This window comes from Amia ocellicauda, chromosome 4 (genome assembly GCF_036373705.1).
Source record: "Amia ocellicauda isolate fAmiCal2 chromosome 4, fAmiCal2.hap1, whole genome shotgun sequence".
In the NCBI taxonomy this organism is placed as follows: Eukaryota; Metazoa; Chordata; class Actinopteri; order Amiiformes; family Amiidae; genus Amia; species Amia ocellicauda.
The window spans coordinates 33,573,215-33,597,156 of record NC_089853.1 but is presented as its reverse complement, the minus strand read 5'-3'; positions in this window follow the sequence as shown (position 1 = coordinate 33,597,156).

Genomic DNA, 23,942 nt, shown 5'->3' with positions numbered 1-23,942 from the left:
GTTCAAAAACGTAACTGTAGCAAAGCTGCCATTTGCCCCTGTGCACGTCACTCAGAACAGGTCCCTTCCCACTTCCTGTTCTATAAAATGTGATGTCTGCGCAGGTTCATCCTCTTTTGCCATTGTGCTGGACCCGAGAAAGTGAGCTCTCTGCCTCTTGTCTGTGCATTAGACCTTTGTTATTAACACTGTTCAGTAGGTTGGCTTCATGGCTGAGTTGTTCGCCACTGTTATTAGTGTGTGTGTGTGTGTCTCTATTAATCACATTAGTTATTATTGATAGCTAATCCAACACTGTTCCGTCCTCACACCAGGGCTCCGGCTGCGCTTTCGGTTTCAGTCTTGTTTTCAATAGTACATAATAGTCATGTTTATATAGTGCCTTATACATTTTGACTGCTTGCTGTGTTGTTTTTTTATCAACAGGGCTTTTTCCTTCACAGCAGGAGCAATAGCAGCGGAAGTAAAAACGAGGCCTGTCTGCCCGGTCTGAGCCTCGGTGTGTTGTAAGAGATCTCGCTCCCGTGTGAGGGTCTCCTCCACTAGCTTGCGCCTGCACTACAGTTCACTGAGAAAGAGATCTGCTACGCCTCCTTGTCCATGTGTGCAGGCCTCGGTTTTAGATCCCACTACGGCTGATGGTCTACTATCCTCGGTCCCCTGGGACCCCGGGTCCCAGACCCCGTATCACCTGGTGTCCCCGGAAACCCCGGCACACACGGTGTGGTTAAGCCTACGGGTCTACGCAGCACTTGTATCCAGCACCTGATGTTTGGAATATACAGTGTTCTGTCGGGCAACAACAAGGTTGCGTCTGACTGGTGTTGAAATCCCCCCATGTCCATAAACATTGCCGGGTGGAGACGAACTTACAGCGGCGAGCCCACAAGGCGCTCCACTTGTGGCGACAGGGGTTTCAGTTGTTGTGTGCCCCCTGATGCAAACACTGACTGGCGCCCCGCTGCACGTTTCCCTGGTCACGAGCGTGTTCGCTCGGCGATGAGCTAATCTAGCACCCGCCATTGCGCCCCTTGCGAACGACGGACCTTGCCTGCATGGAGTGGGGAGGTCCTATGCCCTGTGTGTCTGGGCACCAACAGTGGGTGCGAATTGGCCATGACTTCTGGATCTGCACCCAGAGTCCTGGTCTCCCACCAGGCACTGCCTCAATGACCGCCACACCCAGTGATCTCCCACTCCAGCGAGTGACGTTAGAGGTTCAGTGGCACTGGATCTCCTGCCATGGCAGCTGCTCCCCCCACAGCGGCCGCTCCCCCACTGCCTGACGTGCCTGCGGTGGGTGTCACTATGGCCGTGCACGCCCCCATGCAAGCATGTGAATTACATGGAAGAGTGGCAGAGCAACAACCACGGGCTCCCTCCCCCTCTTCTCCGTGCCGTTGGCGACAGAAGTCCAGCTCCCCGGACAGAGAGTGCAATGGGGTCTTCGATGCTTTGAACAGCAGGATGGACCAAATCTACTCTCTGCTGGCCACGCAGGCAGCACAAACAGCGCAACAGGTGCCGCCCCCCCACACCATGATGCTCCACCACTGGCCCACACCATGCGACTGGAGTGTGAGGGGAGTCTATCTGCTTCATCTCCAGATGAGAGCAATAGACAGGCCACCATGGAGGAGGACCGCCTGTCTCTGGGTCAGGCAGAGCTCATGGAAGTCTCACCCACCCCTCCTCCCTCCTGCTCCTGCGGGACAGGACTGGTAGTTATGGGAGTGTCTCTAGCTCCCCTGGCCCTCTGATCCTGCCCCACCACGCTCCAGGTTCGAGATGGTTCAGCGTTTGCAGCGGTACACACAGGCCTGACCCCGTCTCCCCCACCACCGGAGCCATGACCCTGAGGCACTAAAGCAGCCTCTGGCCCAACCCTACAACCCCCAGCAAATCTCAAATTGGCAACTTCGCACCCAAGACAAATTATATCACATCCACCCCCCTTCAGAGGTGTGGTGTGGATGCGAGTGAGGGACCCATTGCAGTGTACAGTGCTTCTCTCTCCTGGAGAAGCGAGCTATCCGCGAAGTGCTCCCTTCGGGGCAGCACAAGGGTTTCTATTCCCCATACTTCCTAGTGCCCAAGAAAGATGGCTGTTGGATCTTGGATCTGAGGTGCCTGAACTGCCACTTCAAGGTGTTGCGCATGCTCAACCTGCGCACCATGTTCCAGGCCATCAAGCCCGGTGACTGGTTCTTCACAGTGGATCTGAAAGATGCATACTTTCACATGCCCATTGCGCAGGCGCAAATAAAGTTTCTCTTAGTGGTGTTCTGGATGCCCTGGAGCAATCTGGTAAAACATCAAGCTATACAAGGCATTGCCATAGTCAAGGCAGGATTACAGGATTATACAGATACAGGATTTTACTACCAGTTTTGTTTGTGTCAAAAATTACTGGGAACAATCACTATGCCCAGACTTCTGGTATTATTTAGTAACAATGGAGAGATTGCATTGATAGTTAGAGATGATGCTCTATGATGCAGACCATTTTGCTTGGAGTCTGGCCAGAACAACACATATTATATTTTGCATGCGTTGAACCAGTTGGCAGACATCCAGTGTTCTACTTCAGTCAGGTTGGCAGATATGATAGTAAAGCTGCACTAATCACGAATGTCAAGATATAGTTGAGTGTTGTCAGCATACTGATGAAAGGAGAGGCCATGTGACCTGATCAAATCTCCCAATGGCTGGACATAAGAACATAAGAATGTTTACAAATGAGAGGAGCCCATTCAACCCATAGTGCTCATTTGGTGTCCATTAGTTGACATAGATGTTCAACAGTAAGGGTGAGGAATACCATGAACTATTGGGTCAAAAGTTGCCAAGAGGTCTAGCTGAATTAGAATATCTGAGCCTCCTCTGTCCAACATGCGGTGCATCTCGTCGACAACGCACAGTGTGGCAAGATCGATACTGTGGAAGGGTCTGAAGTGAGACTGATTAGCGTCAAGTAGTCTTGCAAAGGATAACTATTCTAGTAGTTCAATGGCTGCAATAAGGTTCTCAAGGAATGGTAAGTTTAATATTGGTCTATAGTTATCGAGAGATTTATGATCCAGCTTTCTTAATTAAAGGAGAGAGAGAAGCAAATTTCAAATTTTGAGGGAACATGCCCTGATAAAAGGATTCATTAATAATTCTTAGCAAATGGCCCAGAGTTAGATAGCTTTGTTTGATTAGTGCAGAAGGGCATGGATCCCTGTCACAAAAAGTAGGCTTGAGCTTAGTTAAATTTCCTAAGATTGCAGACAGACTTTGCTTGTCTCAGCTCATATAGAACATATAGTACATGGCCAAATGTATTTCAGCCACACCCATTACTGACAGGCAAGCCTGGATTGGCCATCTGGCACACCAGGCAAATTCCCAGTGGGCCGGTGGGCTTCGTGGGCTGTAATTCTGGACATTAGTTCAGAAAAAAAAAAATCCTCACAGAATAATGGGCCATAATTGGTAGAACAAAAATAAAGATTCCCCTTGGTTCTCACATTGCTTGTTTAATATCAGTCCACCCACTCACCCTAACAACCTTTGCCTTTATCATCATCATGTCACAAGTTCAAATACAAGGCAAAGATGAAAATGGATGGTAAAAAAAGTAAATACAGCACTCAAAAAGTTTGAGAGAAAAAAAATAAGTCCTTAAAGGCTGAAAAAGTCAAATGTATGAAGATAATGCAAATATTTTCAGAGTGTTCAAGGAGGTAGTTATCAGGGAGACACTAAAATGGATGAGGAAAATCATGAGCAGGAAGTGGAAAATCAGTGTGAGCATGAGAGACAAGCAGAACAAGAGACAGGTTCAGGGCCAGGCTAACAAGGTAAATTGAGACCATTTCAATTTCTTCTCACGGTCTCGTAAACACGAACTGGATCTGTTTTTCAACTACCACACACGGCAAAGTTAAAAAAATACAGTTGTGCAGAAGAAGTTTTTTTAGCAAAGATGCTACAAACATGGCTAACATACAGTGAGACAACTCATGCCCTCTTCTGTACCATCTGTCTAGCATTTTCCAAGCCCACAAATTAAAGCCCCTTCATCACTGGGATGACAGACTGGTGACATTTCCATCAAAGATTTAAGCTTTAAGGTAGTGATGCACACAAAGATTGTGTTGACAAATATTTCCTAATGGCCAGCAAGGCAGGAATTGCACACTTACTGAAATGTAAACAAATGACAGGTCGAGTAAAAAAAGAGGCGTGAGATCCTAGAACATGTCATTGATATTGTCAAGGTGATTGGTAAGCATGGACTAAGCTACCGAGGAGACGGAGAGTCAGTGTCTTCATATACCTTCAATGAAAATGCACTTGACCATGGCACTTTTTTAGAGCTTGTTCTGTTGCTCTGCAGGTAGGATATTTGTTTACAAGAGCATGTGAATGAGTGTATTGAAAGGTGCAAGAAAATGCACTAGTGGTGGGAAATGCAGGGGGCCCCTCGTAACTTTTTCTCAAAAAACACACTCAACAATGTAATTGATGCCATTAGTTGTATGATTCAATAATCTATTGCCAGCGAAGTGAGGGAAGCAGGGATATTTTCAGTTCAAATCTACACTACTCAAGACTTAACTTTGAAAGACCAGTGCTCTATTCTCGTCCAATATGTTACCAACGTTGTCCATGAGCGACTAATGCACTGCTAGATTGTGAGTCTTCATCAGGCCAATTCTTCCTAGACCTGCTGCAGGTTCTGGGAACTCCAGATATTGATATTAGCAAATGCATTAGTAATGCAACAGACAGAGCCACTCATATGCAAGGTAGATACAAAGTTTTTCTGCTTGGAGGCATTCCTGTTGATGTCAACAGACAATGATATTTGAATGACCCTTGATACTGATGGAGTAATTGATAAGGTGGCAGAGAGGAGTGAACTCTTACAGTTTAACCCGTTTCAAAGTTTAAAAGTACAAGACAAATATTTTTAATAATTTTTGGAGCACAAAACCTTTTCTGCTGGGCTTAATTAGTGTAATGAACATGTAAATGGAAAATGAATAATTTAACGTGTTTGCAATCCCCCCCATGTTTATATTACATGTTTATGCATACTGTTTGGGTCAGTTTGACCCAGCAGTGAGAATGTGGGCTACAGAGGTTAAAAATATCAAATTTAGACAGAAACTGATTTGTTTTCTTTTCAAATATGAGACACAATGTGATTGCCTAATCCCTTCCAACCATACACACATACACACACACACACACACACAGACAGACTCACAGACACACAGAATTTGTTCCTGGACCACAACTACATCCCTTCCCGCCCTTTTCTGGCAGAAGTATCAAATATCACTCTATCTAAGGCGGGGGAGAGATAAGCTGGTACACTGGTAAGCCTATTGGAGGCGCACCAGAGAGAAACCATGGCATGTGGGTGGTTCTTGACATGATCCAGGGTCTCAGGGGCCACAACATTACCTGTGACAACTTTTTCACCTCCCACACCCTGGGTCAGGAGCTGCTGATGCGGAAGCTTACAATGGTCGGAACTGTTAGGAAAAATAAATCAGAGCTCCCTGCTGAACTGCTGTCAATCAAGAACAAGGTCCCTCAATCTTCAAAGTTTGCCTTTACAGACACCACAGCCCTGGTCTGTTGTGCTGATGAGCACACTGCATAAGGATGCCAAGGTCAGCACCAGAGAGGACCAGAAACCTGAGATGATCCTGGGTTACAATACTACCAAGGGAGGGGTGTTCAATCTTGACAAGGTGACTGGGTCCTACAGCTGCAAACGCATGACAGCGCGCTGGCCTTTGGTCATCTTTTATAACATTGTGGATGTGTCGACCTACAATGCATTTGTCATCTGGACTGAGATCTTCCCAGATTGGAAAGCTTCCAAGCTGTTCAAGAGACGGCTCTTCCTCGAGGAGCTTGGGAGAGCACTTGTGACACCCCTGGGGTTCTTGGTAGCACCTGCCTCTGTAGCCATGGTGAGGAGGATCCAGGAAGGGGATGCACCTACCCCACCAGTGCCTGAGGTAAGTGTGTGTGAGTCAGGGGATCAGGATGTGCAAAACAACAAACTTCTATACTGTTCAAACTAATAAAGTAATCATCATCTTCATTTTCCTAGGTTCCTGTTGGGGGAAAAAAGGAAGAGGAAGAGGTGCCAAGTCTGCTAGCCCAAAAACAACAGCAAGACTAGCACCACATGCTTCAAGTGCAAACAATTAATTTGCACAAAACATGGCATGTGCTTCATAGACACACACACACACACACACACACACACACACACACACACACACACACGATTTTCTTTCTTTCTTTTTCAGGTTTCCTGTAAACATTCTTAAAAAATATGCTTATGACTCATTTAGTGTGATCTGAAGGGAGGGGAAAGGGATTTGACCTGGAACAGAAAAGATGTTTTGTTTGTATTAATCATGCCCCCATGACAGAAAATATGTCCAAAATGTTGAAAAAGTCTAAATAAAATAAGAATAAGTAAAACAAATGTGTTTCAATTATCATAAGTAAACCATGATCTGTAACAGTGAAAAACTTGATTACACTATATATTGATTTAATTGATATTAATTAGCTAAAGATAAAAATATATTTTTAACTACTTTCGGATGGTTAAACATTATTATTATTTTTATTTCTTGGCAGACGCCCTTATCCAGGGTGACTTTCAAAAAAGTGCAATACAAAGTGCAATAATACAGTTCAGTACAAGGCATCAAACATTACAAATTCAAATTTACATAATACAAAGCAATTTGAAAGCATAATACATTGAACAAATTCCAATTTATACAAGTAAATACAATACATTTGTTATTTTATCCTGGAAAGTAAAAGCTAAGTGCAGTCAAGATTTTAGGTCACAGTCAAGGGCTATGGGAAAGGGAGCAAGGGGAAATCAATAAGACAAGTATTAGTGACGCAACAAGCATGATAAAATGTTGTAAAGTGCTATCTTAAAGGACAGTAAAGGACTATTATTACAAGTACTGTCTGAAAAGATGTGTCTTGAGTAAGCGCCGGAAGGAGGTCAAGGACAATGTCTTGAACTGAATGCGTGCCGGTTTCGGGAGCCAGTGGAGGGAGCAGAGCAGTGGAGTAGATTGTGCGAATCAGAGAGAATACCAGACGAGCCGCAGAGTTCTGGATGAGCTGGAGCGGACGGGTAGTAGTTGCAGGCAGGCCGGCCAGGAGGGAGTTGCAGTAGTCCAGGCGGGAGAGGACCAGGGACTGGACGAGCAGCTGAGTTGAGCAGTCGGTGAGGACGGGACGGATTCGGTGTATGTTGCTCAGGAAGAATCTGCGTGTCAGCGTGGTGATGTGCTGAGTGTAGGAGAGCACAGGATCAAGGGTGACTCCTAGATTTTTAGCGGAAGAAGAAGGAGAGATCAAGGAGAATGAGGACTGAGGAGAAGGAGGCCACCCAAGCACAGCTGAGGGAGTCAGTGACTGCCAGGAGAGCCGTCTCAGTGGAGTGAGCTGTGCGGAAGCCGGATTCCAAAGGATCAAGGAGTGAGTGATGGGACAGAAAGGCAGAGAGCTGACGGTGGACCGCCCGCTTGAGAGTCTTTGAGAGGAAGGGGAGTAGGGAGACAGTTCTGAGGAGAGGTGGGGTCAAGGGTTGGTTTCTTGAGGAGTGGGATGACAGCAGCTTGTTTAAATGCTGAGAGGAAACAGCCAGAGAGGACTGAGGAGTTGAGGGGGGAGGAGATGAAGGGGAGTAGATCAGGAGTGGTCACTTGGAGGAAGTGAGAAGGGAGAGGGTCCAGGGTGCATGTTGTAGGTTTGTGACATAGGAGGAGAGAGGAAAATTCAGAGTCCGAGAGAGGTGAGAATGAAGAAAAGGAAGCTTGGTCGGTGGGAGGTTTGGGTGTGATGGGAGAGGAGGGGGGACTGTTGAAGAGCTTGCGGATGTCTGCGATCTTGGAGGAGTAGAAGGAGGCAAAATCATCAGCAGTTAGAGACGAGGGAGGAGGAGGGGGAGGAGGGGCAAAGAGGGAGGAGAAGGTGGAGTAGAATTTGCGGGGGTTGTCAATCTGACCCGGGAACTTATTGCTGTTCCTAACAGTTGAACATAATAGGAGGGTTAAGGTAGGACATTGTTTCTATTGTCATAATTGCTCTTTTGCGTCGGGTGAAATTGACTTGTAGTATAGAGACTTCCATATCATCATAAATATGATAGTCTACATACGTTTTATGTCATCGCTTACATAGTGCAGGGATTTTTTATTCAATATTTTTTCCACTATTGTCACTGAATTCCAGGACCATTTCAAAGTCCTAATCCAACCCTGCTCAAAGGTGTATAAAATCAAGCACACAGCCAAATATTGGCAGTAGAATGGGCTGTAATTAATTCAGTTAATCAAATTCTTGTCCTGCTAGAGCTGCCCCGGTCAACTGTAAGTACTGTTATTGTGAAGTGGAAATTATATGAATGTACTAGATCATCAAGCTGCACTGTGACCTCTGCTGCTTGCAGTTCCTCCTGTAGGAATGGCGCCAAATTTTCTACCATTCACCCTCAGAGTACTAAGCTTACAGCGACCGCTCTACACATCAGGACTACAGTTTTCTCATACAAATCACAGCTTAAATTTACTTAAATAAATATAATGCTCATATGAAAACTATATATCACAAGATACATATGACATTTAAGTTTTTCATTTTTTCTATAATTAGTTTATTTTTAAGTCAAACCCCATTGACACTGAAACAAATGCTTTTTGGTACCGCCTCACTCCCAAGGCTACATGCCACGCTAATGCCAGCATTCTCTGTTTTCTATGTGAAAGGGTACATACCTGCATTTTGCCGTCTTTCAAAGACAGTGTGAATAGGGCTTGATACAGACACCATTTCTATTCTTAAAACAATGTTGTTTTCAAAAATAACCCAGCTTAAAACCACTTAAAAAATATATGTATTTGAATCCCCAATATACAAAGAAACACAGATGTTTACAAATATTGTTCAAGAGACATCATCAGTTTTGCAAGGTCTAGAAGCTCATCAGAACTACACAGCAAAACAAAAACAAAACAAATGAAATCGTCCGGTCGGGTTATGCAGTGTTGAATAAATATAAAAGCATCTTTAAATTTACGTATTATTGTTGTTGTCATTATTATTACCAGTAATATTTAATCATAACAATAGTTATAATACAAATACATGTACATTGCTTATTATGCATTGATTGTAAATGCATGCATTTGACTTTTCTTCTTGAGAAATCAGCTGGTTGGGTTGAGTCATGTGGACTACTACTTCTGTGTATTTCTTAATCTTAGCTGTTGTCTTTTGCCCACCAAATGGACCATATCTGGTCCTGAGAATTAATTCAGCCAAGTCTCTGTCCAACACACAAATTAAGGTTTCAACTCCTCAGTTTTGTCAGATAGGGTTAGCACACACATATAAATATCTACTTATCAAAATATATTTTTCAAATAGATATATATCTAATCATGTAGAAAAAGCCTTTGGTCTTCCAAACAAATATTTGTTTTGTACTTTACTTCACAGTTATGTATAGCAGAAGAGCCCAGCTAAAGATGATGATTTTTTTATGCATCAAATATTTGTTGTACTTTCTTGTAGAGGTTACTAATATTAGTTTTTCCCTTGTTTTAAAAAAACAACCTAATGTTTCCATATTTTGAATATGGTGGCTATGAGGGGCCGTTCAATTCAAAATTAACCGAAAAAAGAAATCATATACCAAAATTGATATATGATATACCAAAGTGGATATATCATATACCAGAAAAAAAATATATATATACCAAAATGGATATATCATATACCAAAATGGATATATCATATAGCAGAATATATATATATATATATATATATACCAAAATGGATATATCATATAGCAGAAAAAAAAATCATAACCAAAGTGGATATATCATATAGCAGAAAAAATAATTCATATACCAAAGTGGATATATCATATACCAGAAAAACTAAAAATCATATACCAAAATGGATATATCATATGGCACAAAAATATAAATCATATACCAAAGTGGATATTTCACATAGCAGAACAAAAAAATTGTATACCAAAGTGGAAAATATCAGAACAAATATTTCATATAGCAGAAAAAATATATACCAAAGTCACGTGGTGGAGATGCTGGGTTGGACATGCGCAGTGTGCGCAGCTGGTTAGAGACGAGAGCATCCTTCACAGGTCACAGGCATTAGAGCTGAGTGAGGGACACAGCGATGCGGAACATTCATGCGCAGGCGTTAATCACGATGAAGCCTAAATGAAAGATTACAGATGTACACTCTGAGGCTAGTGTATATGTTGCTCGCTATGTTTTATTGTATGCTGTACTTTATTATTAATAGGCTATGCTTTTATCATGTTGGTGTTTTCAGAAGAAGGGTCATTATTACCCAAGTTGGCGGACTCAATGTCTCACTCGCAGTGAATTAAAGATAGATGATGGGAAGTCTAGTGCATCAGGCACCAGGCTTCACTTAGAGGAAATAACAGGAAATAACAAGTTCCCTTCATATCAATTAAAAACAAATACATTCAAAATAAAACATTAAGAAGAGGCTGAAAAAAAGTTGGCTTACAAAATAACTGCTTTACTTGCTTAGTAGAAGTTCACAAACAATAAAGCTTATTTTGTATGCTAGCTAGGTACAAAAAGATCAAAATAAATAATCAATTAAAATAGAAACAACAAAATAAAAGTGAATAGTGAGAAGATTTTTAAAATCCAAGTGCCAATGCAATAGTTGCCAAAGGGATGCTTTTTGCAAAACAGGAGAAACAAATGGTGTTGCAAATGTATCAATGTAATGTCCAGGGTTCACAGTGTGCACTCACAACAATTTCAAATAATTATTCCATTACTACTGCTTTGTATAATAATACTATAATTAAAATTCTGTTCATGGCCATACATGCCTAATAAAATATGCATTACTGTGGCAGTTCACATATCTTGAAATTACATTTAAAAGTGAATGTTAACTTACAGAAAAAGTGTCTGGACTGGGCGTATGGACCTTAGCCAAAGCTTTTTTTTTTTTTGTGATAAAAAGTAATATTGTGGGCTAGCAGGAGTCCAATGTCATTCTAGTGGAGAGTGAGAAAAACAAATAAAGCACTGAACCATTCAGGACTGTCTATCATGTGGTTACTATCTGGATGGAGACAAGAAATAAATTATTTTTTCTCACAAATGATAATCCCTATTCACACAGGTCATTATAAACCTTTTTTGCTGCAATAACAAAATGAAGCACAATGAAACAGCCAGCCACTCCAGCTCTTTATCACCAAGCGGGAGTTCTTTGGGGGTTAAGAATTGATACTTACTGAGTTCAGAAGGAAAAAATTACGATTTTCTCAGCCTAATCCAAGTTCCTATTTAAAGATATGAAATGTAAGACGATTTAAAAAGAAGCAAATGCAAACCATTATACCACAAACTGGAATACAAGGCTTGAATACATTTGTTTGCCCCATGTTGTAGTAAACAGGGGTATTCCAAACTTTGGGAAAGTAATTTTCAGGGAAAAACAAATATGAGCCGGATTGAATCAAAACTTTGATCCACCCGCTAATAGCAAACTACAGAACTGCCCTATAGCTATATATATATATATATATATATATATATATATATATATATATATATATATATATACATACAGTGAGGGAAAAAAGTATTTGATCCCCTGCTGATTTTGTAAGTTTGCCCACTGACAAAGAAATGATCAGTCTATAATTTTAATGGTAGGTGTATTTTAAAAGTGAGAGACAGAATAATAGCAAATAAATCCAGAAAAACGCATTTCAAAAAAGTTATAAATTGATTTACATGTTAATGAGGGAAATAAGTATTTGATCCCCTATCAATCAGCAAGATTTCTGGCTCCCAGGTGTCTTTTATACAGGTAACGAACTGAGATTAGGAGCACTCTCTTAAAGGGAGTGCTCCTAATCTCAGGTCGTTACCTGTATAAAACACACCTGTCCACAGAAGCAATCAATCAATCAGATTCCAAACTCTCCACCATGGCCAAGACCAAAGAGCTGTCCAAGGATGTCAGGGACAAGATTGTAGACCTACACAAGGCTGGAATGGGCTACAAGACCATCAGGAAGCAGCTTGGTGAGAAGGTGACAACAGTTGGTGCGATTATTCACAAATGGAAGAAACACAAAATAACTGTCAGTCTCCCTCGGTCTGGGGCTCCATGCAAGATCTCACCTCGTGGAGTTTCAATGATCATGAGAACGGTGAGGAATCAGCCCAGAACTACACAGGAGGATCTTGTTAATGATCTCAAGGCAGCTGGGACCATAGTCACCAAGAAAACAATTGGTAACACACTATGCCCTGAAGGACTGAAATCCTGCAGCGCCCGCAAGGTCCCCCTGCTCAAGAAAGCACATGTACAGGCCCGTCTGAAGTTTGCCAATGAACATCTGAATGATTCAGAGGAGAACTGGGTGAAAGTGTTGTGGTCAGATGAGACCAAAAACTCAACTCGCGGTGTTTGGAGGAGGAGGAATGACCCCAAGAACACCATCCCCACCGTCAAACATGGAGGTGGAAACATTATGATTTGGGAGTGTTTTTCTAAGGGGACAGGACAACTGCACCGCATCAAAGGGACGATGGATGGGGCCATGTACCGTCAAATCTTGGGTGAGAACCTCCTTCCCTCAGCCAGGGCATTGAAAATGGGTCGTGGATGGGTATTCCAGCATGACAATGACCCAAAACACACAGCCAAGGCAACAAAGGAGTGGCTCAAGAAGAAGCACATTAAGGTCCTGGAGTGGCCTAGCCAGTCTCCAGACCTTAATCCCATAGAAAATCTGTGGAGGGAGCTGAAGGTTCGAGTTGCCAAACGTCAGCCTCGAAACCTTACTGACTTTGAGAAGCTCTGCAAAGAGGAGTGGGACAAAATCCCTCCTGAGATGTGTGCAAACCTGGTGGCCAACTACAAGAAACATCTGACCTCTGTGATTGCCAACAAGGGTTTTGCGACCATGTACTAAGTCGAAGGGGTCAAATACTTATTTCCCTCATTAACATGCAAATCAATTTATAACTTTTTTGAAATGCGTTTTTCTGGATTTTTTTGTTGTTATTCTGTCTCTCACCTACACCTACCATTAAAATTATAGACTGATCATTTCTTTGTCAGTGGGCAAACATACAAAATCAGCAGGGGATTAAATACTTTTTTCCCCCACTCTATATACATAATATGAATGATAAAACTGCCAAAACCCTGTGGATATTCAAATATTATTTGAATATTAATCAATAGGATGTTTTTTTTTTTTTTATAGGTCAAGATAATCCATAGTGTTATATAAACAAACATATCTTCTTTTTATTTCTATGTAAATAAACTTTTTATATGGAAGAAAGCTGTCCAAATTCAAAACTTCAGAGAACCTTCACAAACTTAATAGGACATTTTGCCATCTCGAAGAACACACCACTGATATTTCTCACATTCAAAATGATATGAATGTATTTTACGTTAGCATTTTGCTGTATTGTTGCCTACTGCTTTAGTCACAGATGTGCAGTGCTCTCCTATAGAAACTCACAATCAACAGCTGGCTGTCAAAATGTCCAAGAAGCAAATACAAAGCACATTTAGCTCTTGTTAACATTGCATTATATGAAAGAAAGAAAAAAAAATAGAGAAACATGAAAAAATGTACTATAGTTCCAATAGTGGCCTATTCTCACAAAACAAGATGTCAATATGTTGAAAATCTGGACATGTCCAGATGGTTCGGCAATGGAAATTAGGTAATAATTGCATTCTTCTTCCATTGTTATGTGACATGCTACTCTGCACAGCTATGTTTAGAGAAGGTGTTTTTGTAGTAGCTGCATATGACATCACATACAGAGTTACATGAAGCAAAGTGATACAAGAATGTAACCATTATATTCACTTACTGTGAATATATTGTAGTAGTTCTGTAAAGAACCCCTACTTTGCCCAAGGTTGTAACCACCATGTTTGTTAAACTGTGAAGTATACAGCTTTGAGAAATAATATTAGTTTAAAATAAAGGCTTCTTTCCAAGTCAATATTGATTACTCAAGCTAAACAAAAATAAACAAGATGATTAAAGGAATCAGAAGATTATTAATCAGTAAGTGGTTAAACAGACTTCATAACCACCTTGTACTGGGAGACATTAAAGGAAAAGGAAAGGAAGTTTGCATAAAATGCAGGGCCCTACTTATACACTCCTACTAACACATGAGCACATATAAACCAATCAATTAAGTGTCTGTATTAATTCCCCTTTAACTTGCTTAACTAACTAACTAACTAAATAAATAATAATGGGGAGGGCAGAGAAAGCCACAGTCCTTTCTCAGTCAATAATAGTTCTATGCAGAAGTCCTATATAAGAGTATCAGCTACATTAGCTGCATTGGCATCATATAAACAACAAATTGAGTAGACCTCTGGAGAACATTAGTTTGGACGAAATCAAATGAACAGAAGGTGAGGTTTCATGCACAGGTTGTACCTGTGTTTAGAATTCACATAAAATCAATTCCAGTATAAACTCATCTTGCTTGTAATCTACATGGAGTTGGGATCCCTTGGTGTGATACTAATACAGAACTTATGGTGCAAAATTAAACTTTGAACTTGACGTAATTAAGCAAATGACCTCCCCTCTGTCCTGTATTAACAACAACACAAACATAATCACTAAGCACTATTCATAGGTCAGCAGATGGATATAACTCTCTTGGTAGATATAGTGATTTCAGATACATTGATTAGCAAGGCTCACTCTGTTCTATTATTTAGCTATAGTGTTGCAATGTTTATATATATATATATATATATCTTTTTTTTTTTTTTTTCACAAATTGACTTTTGTCTGCGACCTTCTTCCTTTGACAGGTGTTTGTCTTTTCTGACAGTGAATGTGGTCCATCAGCTATCTGATGTTGCATGTTTGATTCACCATATGCTGCTTACCTTGTGCAATTATATGCACTAAGGTGCCATAAATAGAAGACGAGGCGGACAATGAACATTTCTCTTGGGGATCTTTACACTTTAATGACTTCAAGATCATCTCCATGCTCAATTGAACGTAAATGCAAAATGTAACTGTGCCAATACTTCAATATGATGTCCAAATGCTCTGTCTGATAAGGTTTTATTGACTATGGAACATCACATCTGCAAGCATTTTTTTTTTTGTACTTATCTATTATCAATACATTTCCCATAACTTTCCACAATTGTAGCACACTGCTAGTGCACCCATAAACTAGGCATGTTCAACATGTGTATACAAGAACTGGAGTCATGCAGATTTTATCTTTCAATTACAAAGTGCAGCTATGCATATTTCAGTATTTTCGTGTTCCTTATGCATACATGATGCTAACTAACTAACATACACAAACTGGTAATCCATTATGAGAATCTTAAAAATTAATATATATTTTTTTTTTATAATAATATTGAATTAGCTGCTGTTTGGTATGGTAGCCTAGGAGTGCAAAAGCAAAACAAACTCGTTAACAGGACGTTGCAGCAACCAATGAAGAGAAAGGGGTGGTAACATTTGAAAAATGTCAGCAGCATTCCGAAAAAGGTGTTGCTGCAACCAGGAGAGAGAAAGGGGGTGGTAACTTTAAAAAACGTCAGCAACCAGTGGAGAGAAAGGGGTGGAAACATTTGAAAAATGTCAACAGCATTAAAAAAAACACAGACACATCCCAGAGAAAGAGCAGCTACATTTAGAAAACGCGTGGCAGAAACAGGGTCCTGTGGCGGAAATAGCTCAGGCAGAAATAGGATTCTGTGGTGGCAAAAACATATTCCAAGACGCTTGCGTAGTTTCCCATTTCTGCCATTTTGATAGATCACTCTCGATGTTTGTGGATTGGCCCATCTTTACTATGTTTAGGGTTACCGTGGCTCCAGATTAATCGTAGGATGTGAGACCGAACGGCATTGGGACTAAATTGAACTACATTCATGTGTAAATTAACCATTTAACTAAAATGAATAATGGTGCTATTACCATCAACACCAATTAATTGTATTGTATTGAATGAAATGCAATCGGTTGCTATTTACTTTCTATTCTGTTAATATTTAATTAGCCAGTATGTAAATACGATCAAAGCAACATCCCTGTGTTCTGTAGCAATTCCACCACAGGATTAATCTAAGCAAAGGTTTAGATAATGGAAGTTATAGGTAAATATACTTTTCAGTTTAGGTGGAATTTGGAAATCCTCTTCTGTCTCAAAGCGTCCCTATACAATTATCTGGAGCCATATGGTAGCCCTAGTTACTGATGTAGTTAATTGAAGAGCTGAATCCTGGTAATGGGCTATTAGCTTAATAATACTCTTAACTAAGTGTATTATTATTATTATTATTATTATTATTATTATTATTATTATTATTATTATTATTATTATTATTATATATAATGTTAATGGAGAACATCAATGTTATATATATAATGTTAATGGAGAACATCAATGTTATATATATACAGTGAGGGAAAAAAGTATTTGATCCACTGCTGATTTTGTTCGTTTGCCCACTGACAAAGAAATGATCAGTCTATAATTTTAATGGTAGGTGTATTTTAAAAGTGAGAGACAGAATAATAGCAAATAAATCCAGAAAAACGCATTTCAAAAAAGTTATAAATTGATTTACATGTTAATGAGGGAAATAAGTATTTGATCCCCCAACAATCAGCAAGATTTCTGGCTCCCAGGTGTCTTTTATACAGGTAACGAGCTGATATTAGAAGCACTCTCTTAAAGGGAGTGCTCCTAATCTCAGCTCGTTACCTGTATAAAAGACACCTGTCCACAGAAGCAATCAATCAATCAGATTCCAAACTCTCCACCATGGCCAAGACCAAAGAGCTGTCCAAGGATGTCAGGAGCAAGATTGTAGATCTACACAAGGCTGGAATGGGCTACAAGACCATCACGAAGCAGCTTGGTGAGAAGGTGACAACAGTTGGTGCGATTATTTGCAAATGGAAGAAACACAAAATAACTGTCAGTCTCCCTCGGTCTGGGGCTCCATGCAAGATCTCACCTCGTGGAGTTTCAATGATCATGAGAATGGTGAGGAATCAGCCCAGAACTACACAGGAGGATCTTGTTAATGATCTCAAGGCAGCTGGGACCATAGTCACCAAGAGAACAATTGGTAACACACTATGCCGTGAAGGCTGACTGAAATCCTGCAGCGCCCACAAGGTCCCCCTGCTCAAGAAAGAACATGTACAGGCCCGTCTGAAGTTTGCCAATGAACATCTGAATGATTCAGAGGAGAACTGGGTGAACGTGTTGTGGTCAGATGAGACCAAAATAAAGCTCTTTGGCATCAACTCAACTCGCCGTATTTGGAGGAGGAGGAATGACCCCAAGAACACCATCCCCACTGTCAAATATGGAGGTGGAAACATTATGCTTTGGGGGTGTTTTTCTGCTAAGGGGCCAGGAAAACTGCACCGCATCAAAGGGACGATGGACCGGGCCATGTACCGTCAAATCTTGGGTGGGAACCTCCTTCCCTCAGCCAGAGCATTGAAAATGGGTCGTGGATGGGTATTCCAGCATGACAATGACCCAAAACACACAGCCAAGGCAACAAAGGAGTAGCTCAAGAAGAAGCACATTAAGGTCCTGGAGTGGCCTAGCCAGTCTCCAGACCTTAATCCCATAGAAAATCTGTGGAGGGAGCTGAAGGTTCGAGTTGCCAAACGTCAGCCTCGAAACCTTAATGACTTGGAGAGGATCTGCAAGGAGGAGTGGGACAAAATCCCTCCTGAGATGTGTGCAAACCTGGTGGCCAACTACAAGAAACGTCTGACCTCTGTGATTGCCAACAAGGGTTTTGCCACCAAGTCGAAGGGGTCAAATACGTATTTCCCTCATTAACATGCAAATCAATGTATAACTTTTTTGAAATGCATTTTTCTGTATTTTTTTGTTGTTATTCTGTCTCTCACTGCTAAAATACACCTACCATTAAAATTATAGACTGATCATTTCTTTGTCAGTGGGCAAACGTACAAAATCAGCAGGGGATCAAATACTTTTTCCCCCCACTGTATATATATAAGATTGATGTTCTCCATTAACAGATTCATGTCAGCCTAATGTAGTATTTATTTCAAATATTATGGCTGCAGCTGATTTATTTTCTTTCTTTCTTTTTGGTACCAGCTACATGTGCCCATTTTAAAAATGTTAAATATGCAATTAAAACTGTCCCATATGTATGCTGTTTTGTGATATCGTTTATATTTAATCTGCTATATGTATGATGTGGTATTTGTTTTCCATGCGTTTACCAATTTGACAATACCAATATGAGTTAATTGTATTTTTCAATATTTTAGTATGAACAAAGTACTTAGTAAAATTGAAACGAGTAGTAAAGATTGCAGCTCATGTTACTTTTTTGACAGCCGGAAGTCCCGCCCTCCATCCGTACCATAGACCCACCTCACCTTCCAGTTACCCCACCTTTGAACCGGAACTCCTCTCTCCTTCCCAGCCTCCCCCGGGGTAACCCTTTGACCCTCACCTGTCAGTCATTTTGGATGTCAGCCATCTTGGATGATATCGGCCATTTTTGATGTCAGCCATCTTGGATGATATCGGCCATCTTGGATGATATCGGCCATTTTTAAGGTCATAGGTCATCTGGTAAGATGGTAGCCATTTTGTTAGGATGACATCCATCATGGTGAGGGTCCAAGGGTTCCTCACCCTGTTGGTGTGGATGTGTAATGTTCAATATCATAAACTGCGTTTTTTTTTAAGGTTATATTGTTTTATGATACTGTTTTAGTAAATTAAAAAATGAGAAAAAGTTTTAAATACATATATATTTTTAAGGTTATATTGTTTTATGATACTGTTTTAGTAAATAAAAAGAGAATGAGAAAAATAAAAGTTTTAAATACATATATATATATATATTATTTTAGGTTATATTGTTTTATGATACCGTTTTAGTAAATTAAAAGATAATGAGAAAATTAAAAGTTTTAAATACATATATATTTTTAAGGTTATATTGTTTTATGATACTGTTTTAGTAAATAAAAAATAAAAAAATTTTAAATACAAATATATTTTATTTTAGGACATATGTCCATTGGAACTTAAGTCCAACACATTAACCACTTGGCCACCCGGGTGTTAGTACTTAGTATAAGTTGTTCATGGCAACAGGTATTATTGAATCATGAGAGAATGAGCTATGAAAAGAGATTAAAAGAGATCTATTATACTTATACTTATATCTATATCTATTATATTATTATGCTTATAGTGAAGCAGGATGTTTTGGAGGAATTGATACACTACTGAGAAGTGTCAGAGCAAAGGGTGCCCATGTAAAAAGAGTACATGTTTCACAATGGTTATTGGATCAATATACACTCACCTAAAGGATTATTAGGAACACAATACTAATACTGTGTTTGACCCCCTTTCGCCTTCAGAACTGACTTAATTCTACGTGGCATTGATTCAACAAAGTGCTGAAAGCATTCTTTAGAAATGTTGGCCCATATTGATAGGATAGCATCTTGCAGTTGATGGAGATTTGTGGGATGCACATCCAGGGCACGAAGCTCCCGTTCCACCACATCCCAAAGATGCTCTATTGGGTTGAGATCTGGTGACTGTGGGGGCCAGTTTAGTACAGTGAACTCATTGTCATGTTCAAGAAACCAATTTGAAATGATTCGACCTTTGTGACATGGTGAATTATCCTGCTGGAAGTAGCCATCAGAGGATGGGTACATGGTGGTCATAAAGGGATGGACATGGTCAGAAACAATGCTCAGGTAGGCTGTGGCATTTAAACGATGCCCAATTGGCACTAAGGGGCCTAAAGTGTGCCAAGAAAACATCCCCCACACCATTACACCACCATCACCAGCCTGCACAGTGGTAACAAGGCATGATGGATCCATGTTCTCATTCTGTTTACGCCAAATTCTGACTCTACCATCTGAATGTCTCAACAGAAATCGAGACTCATCAGACCAGGCAACATTTTTCCAGTCTTCAACTGTCCAATTTTGGTGAGCTTGTGCAAATTGTAGCCTCTTTTTCCTATTTGTAGTGGAGATGAGTGGTACCCGGTGGGGTCTTCTGCTGTTGTAGCCCATCCGCCACAAGGTTGTACGTGTTGTGGCTTCACAAATGCTTTGCTGCATACCTCGGTTGTAACGAGTGGTTATTTCAGTCAAAGTTGCTCTTCTATCAGCTTGAATCAGTCGGCCCATTCTCCTCTGACCTCTAGCATCAACAAGGCATTTTCGCCCACAGGACTGCCGCATACTGGATGTTTTTCCCTTTTCACACCATTCTTTGTAAACCCTAGAAATGGTTGTGCGTGAAAATCCCAGTAACTGAGCAGATTGTGAAATACTCAGACCGGCCCGTCTGGCACCAGCAACCATGCCACGCTCAAAATTGCTTAAATCACCTTTCTTTCCCATTCAAACATTCAGTTTGGAGTTCAGGAGATTGTCTTGACCAGGACCACACCCCTAAATGCATTGAAGCAACTGCCATGTGATTGGTTGGTTAGATAATTGCATTAATGAGAAATTGAACAGGTGTTCCTAATAATCCTTTAGGTGAGTGTACATATACCGTGCACAAACCAGCGCGGGTGAGGTTTAAGAGGAACTTGTTTTAGTACATTAAAAAAGAAAAACAAGACTCAGTAAAATATGTGTCAATGTCAGTCTTTTATTGTGACCAATCTAAACATGACAACATGGTATTAGGTCAGAAGTAGACAGTGAGCCTAGATACTGACACGGGTGACCAATGATCTCCCATGCCCAACTCCTAGAGCAAACAGGAAGAAACAGCTGAACTGTACTGCACAAGCAACGCCCTCAACCTGTTTATTTGCAAGGGCAGCGACACAGATCATTGCTATTTTGTCTAGCACAGTGTAGAAATTGGACTTGGTCATGATAGGGATAGTGTTTCCAAAAGAACTCTGGAGAAATTTTTGAACAGCTGTAAAACCAGGTACACCAGGCCGTGGATCTTTATACAGCATTCTCTTGAGCATACTGGGGAGGGCATCCACTGTTTTCACAATATCCTCAACTAGTGCTGTCACATTAGGATTACCAATATCATACAAATCACCAAACTTGTGAGCTATTAGAGTAAGGATCACATCTTCAAGCAGAGATTCCTCAAACATACGTAAACGTAAACCCACGGCAGCAGGAGTTTTGTTTCTGTGAGAAAAATATGTATAATGTCTTATTGCACAAAAAATGTAGAGCATACGCAAATAGTATTTTATTCATGTTTGTAAAACATCTGATAAGGCTTGTTATTTATAACCTTCTCAACTAATTACTTGCTCATCTACACTTTCCAACAAGTAACTAAACCATCTTGAAGGTAGAGTGCATGTTTCTAATCTATGCAAAATAAATGTCACTTCTTTCTCAGTATGTCTGGTGATACACAGCCCACATAGGGCACGTGCAACACATAACACAACGTTTAGCAAACAGGTGACACTTATTTCGTCACATATAAGAGCTATACTACTCCAGACACTCCCTTGCTCATAATCTAAAGTTAGACCGAGATGCTGTGCTTGGCTGGGGTCTCCTATCAGACAAGCTTCACACTTATCAACTAATTCACGGCCTATACAATGTTGTAACACTAGAGCAACACTGGCCTTTATGCTGTGTGTCATCACTAGTGTTACATGTTCATCATAGTTTTTACAATTATAGCTCATAACTTTCCTGTCTGAATCAAAACTCTTGTGGGTTCTAGCAAGGCAAGAACAGAAGCATTTAATGTTCGATCTTGTTCGGGGACTTAAAGAGCTGACAGAAGAATCAATATCACTGGTGTCAGGTACTCCATTATTCTAATGAAGAGAAAAGAAAATAACACTTTAAACTGTAATGAGTGTTGGTAAGTAAAGAAGTACATGACTATACACAGTTCTAGGACCTCTATATTTACATCTCTTTCTGCTGATGTTCCAACTCCACCATCAGTGTCTGAGGTTTTATCCTCACTGCCATGTTCATGATCCTTGTCATCATCTTCAGACTCATCACCATTGTTGACTCTTTTGGGTCCCTGTCTTCTGTCTGTCTTAATTTTGTGTTAGGCGGGCCCGCATCTTCATCAGCAGTGTGGTCGCTAGGGGGTGTCTTCTTAGCAGGTGTAGCCATAGTGCGCTATGGGGTTTCCACCGGTTACCGCAGACCTGTTCTGTCCCGATCGGGTGACATGTTTTCTGCGTTTACCAGTGCGGTAAATGGGGGCAGTAGCTCTGCAGAGGAGGCAGGGTGTGGGTGGAGTTGGGTACGTGTATGGGGGACACGTGGGTACAGTCAGAATTTGGACCCATGATGTTAGTGTCCAGAACAAATATGTGATAACAATTTTATCTCTCCAAACGGTCACCTCACCCTGTGTGTACGTGTTGTTTTGAACGTGAGACCATGACCATAGCACGCATAGATACAGATGTCTGCAGGGATAAACTTTATAGGAGTGAAATAGACACCAACATACCGCCCCAACTGAATTCTGTTCATTTTTGGCGGTTTCCTGGTATGCTATGTGGAATTAAATTGTGTGTGATTCTTAGAAAAAATATTGAATACCAATTTGCCCCCCGATAAATAAGCAACTCCAAGCAGTTAATTTTACACAGCAGACATAATATATAACAGACACACTCATCACCATGGCATCTGACTGGGGTACATTTGATGAGGAAGAGCTAGTAAATGTATTATCATGTATTGATGGTAAGAATGTTTTTTTATAGTAATAGAGTTGGGTTTAAAAGTGTTAGTATATCATGCATAGTTCATGTATAGGTGTTTGTATAATTTAAGGCGAAACACCGGACTTGGAGAGAACCGAGATACTACAGCACAGAATAACAGACCCGAGACTGTCGGGCCGAGCACCCCACAGTGCACCACGGAGAGTGGAACTCACAACCCCCAATGCCTACGTCCTGAACAGCGCATTCCAAACCGCAGGAGACACGTGTTCTGAAGGTATGCCAAAGCAATGTGTTCAATGCCCCCGTTTTATTCAGATTTCATGGTATACCATAGAACAAGTTGTTACATATTATGAATTAATTACATCTTCTAAAACATAATAATGTATACATTTACAGTACCAATGTTTGTTTTTGTTTTGACAGTTGTCAACGAGACAGTGTTTAACCCTCATAACTACGCACTCACATTCACTGGTTTTTACCAATGTTATTATTATTATTATTTTATTTAAATTTGTTTCAAAATGTACTGAAAAGTCAGTGTATAAAGTGTAATTACCATGTCTGTTTTTTTATAGCTAAAAATGCTGCACAGCCAGAGCAATCAATCTATCAACAGGGCCCCATGAGAGGCCTGTTGAGAGGTAAACAGAACCGATCGTGCTGATAAGGGGAGGTCCGTTCTACAGCGGGGCAGACAGCCACCAGCCAAACAAAGGGGAAACACAGAGCCCAGAAAAGCCAGAGTAAGACAAACCGTGTTGCACACGACACCACTGATGTGGGGGTGTGTAGAACCCGTCTCTGAAATAACTGGAAAAGTCATTGAGATAAAGCAAATAGAACTTTAAGCCGGCTTGGAAGCACCATGTCAGGGAATTCCTTCAGTGAGAACTTAATGTTTACAAACATGAGAACTTTATAGAAAAATTACGTAGGATGTTGTGGCCGTTCATCCAATCAGAAGGTACCAGTCCGAGTCCATTTACGATCTGTCTTCCCATGGAGAGGTGATAGATCCAAAAAGCAGATGTCTGTCTTTGATGTGCACT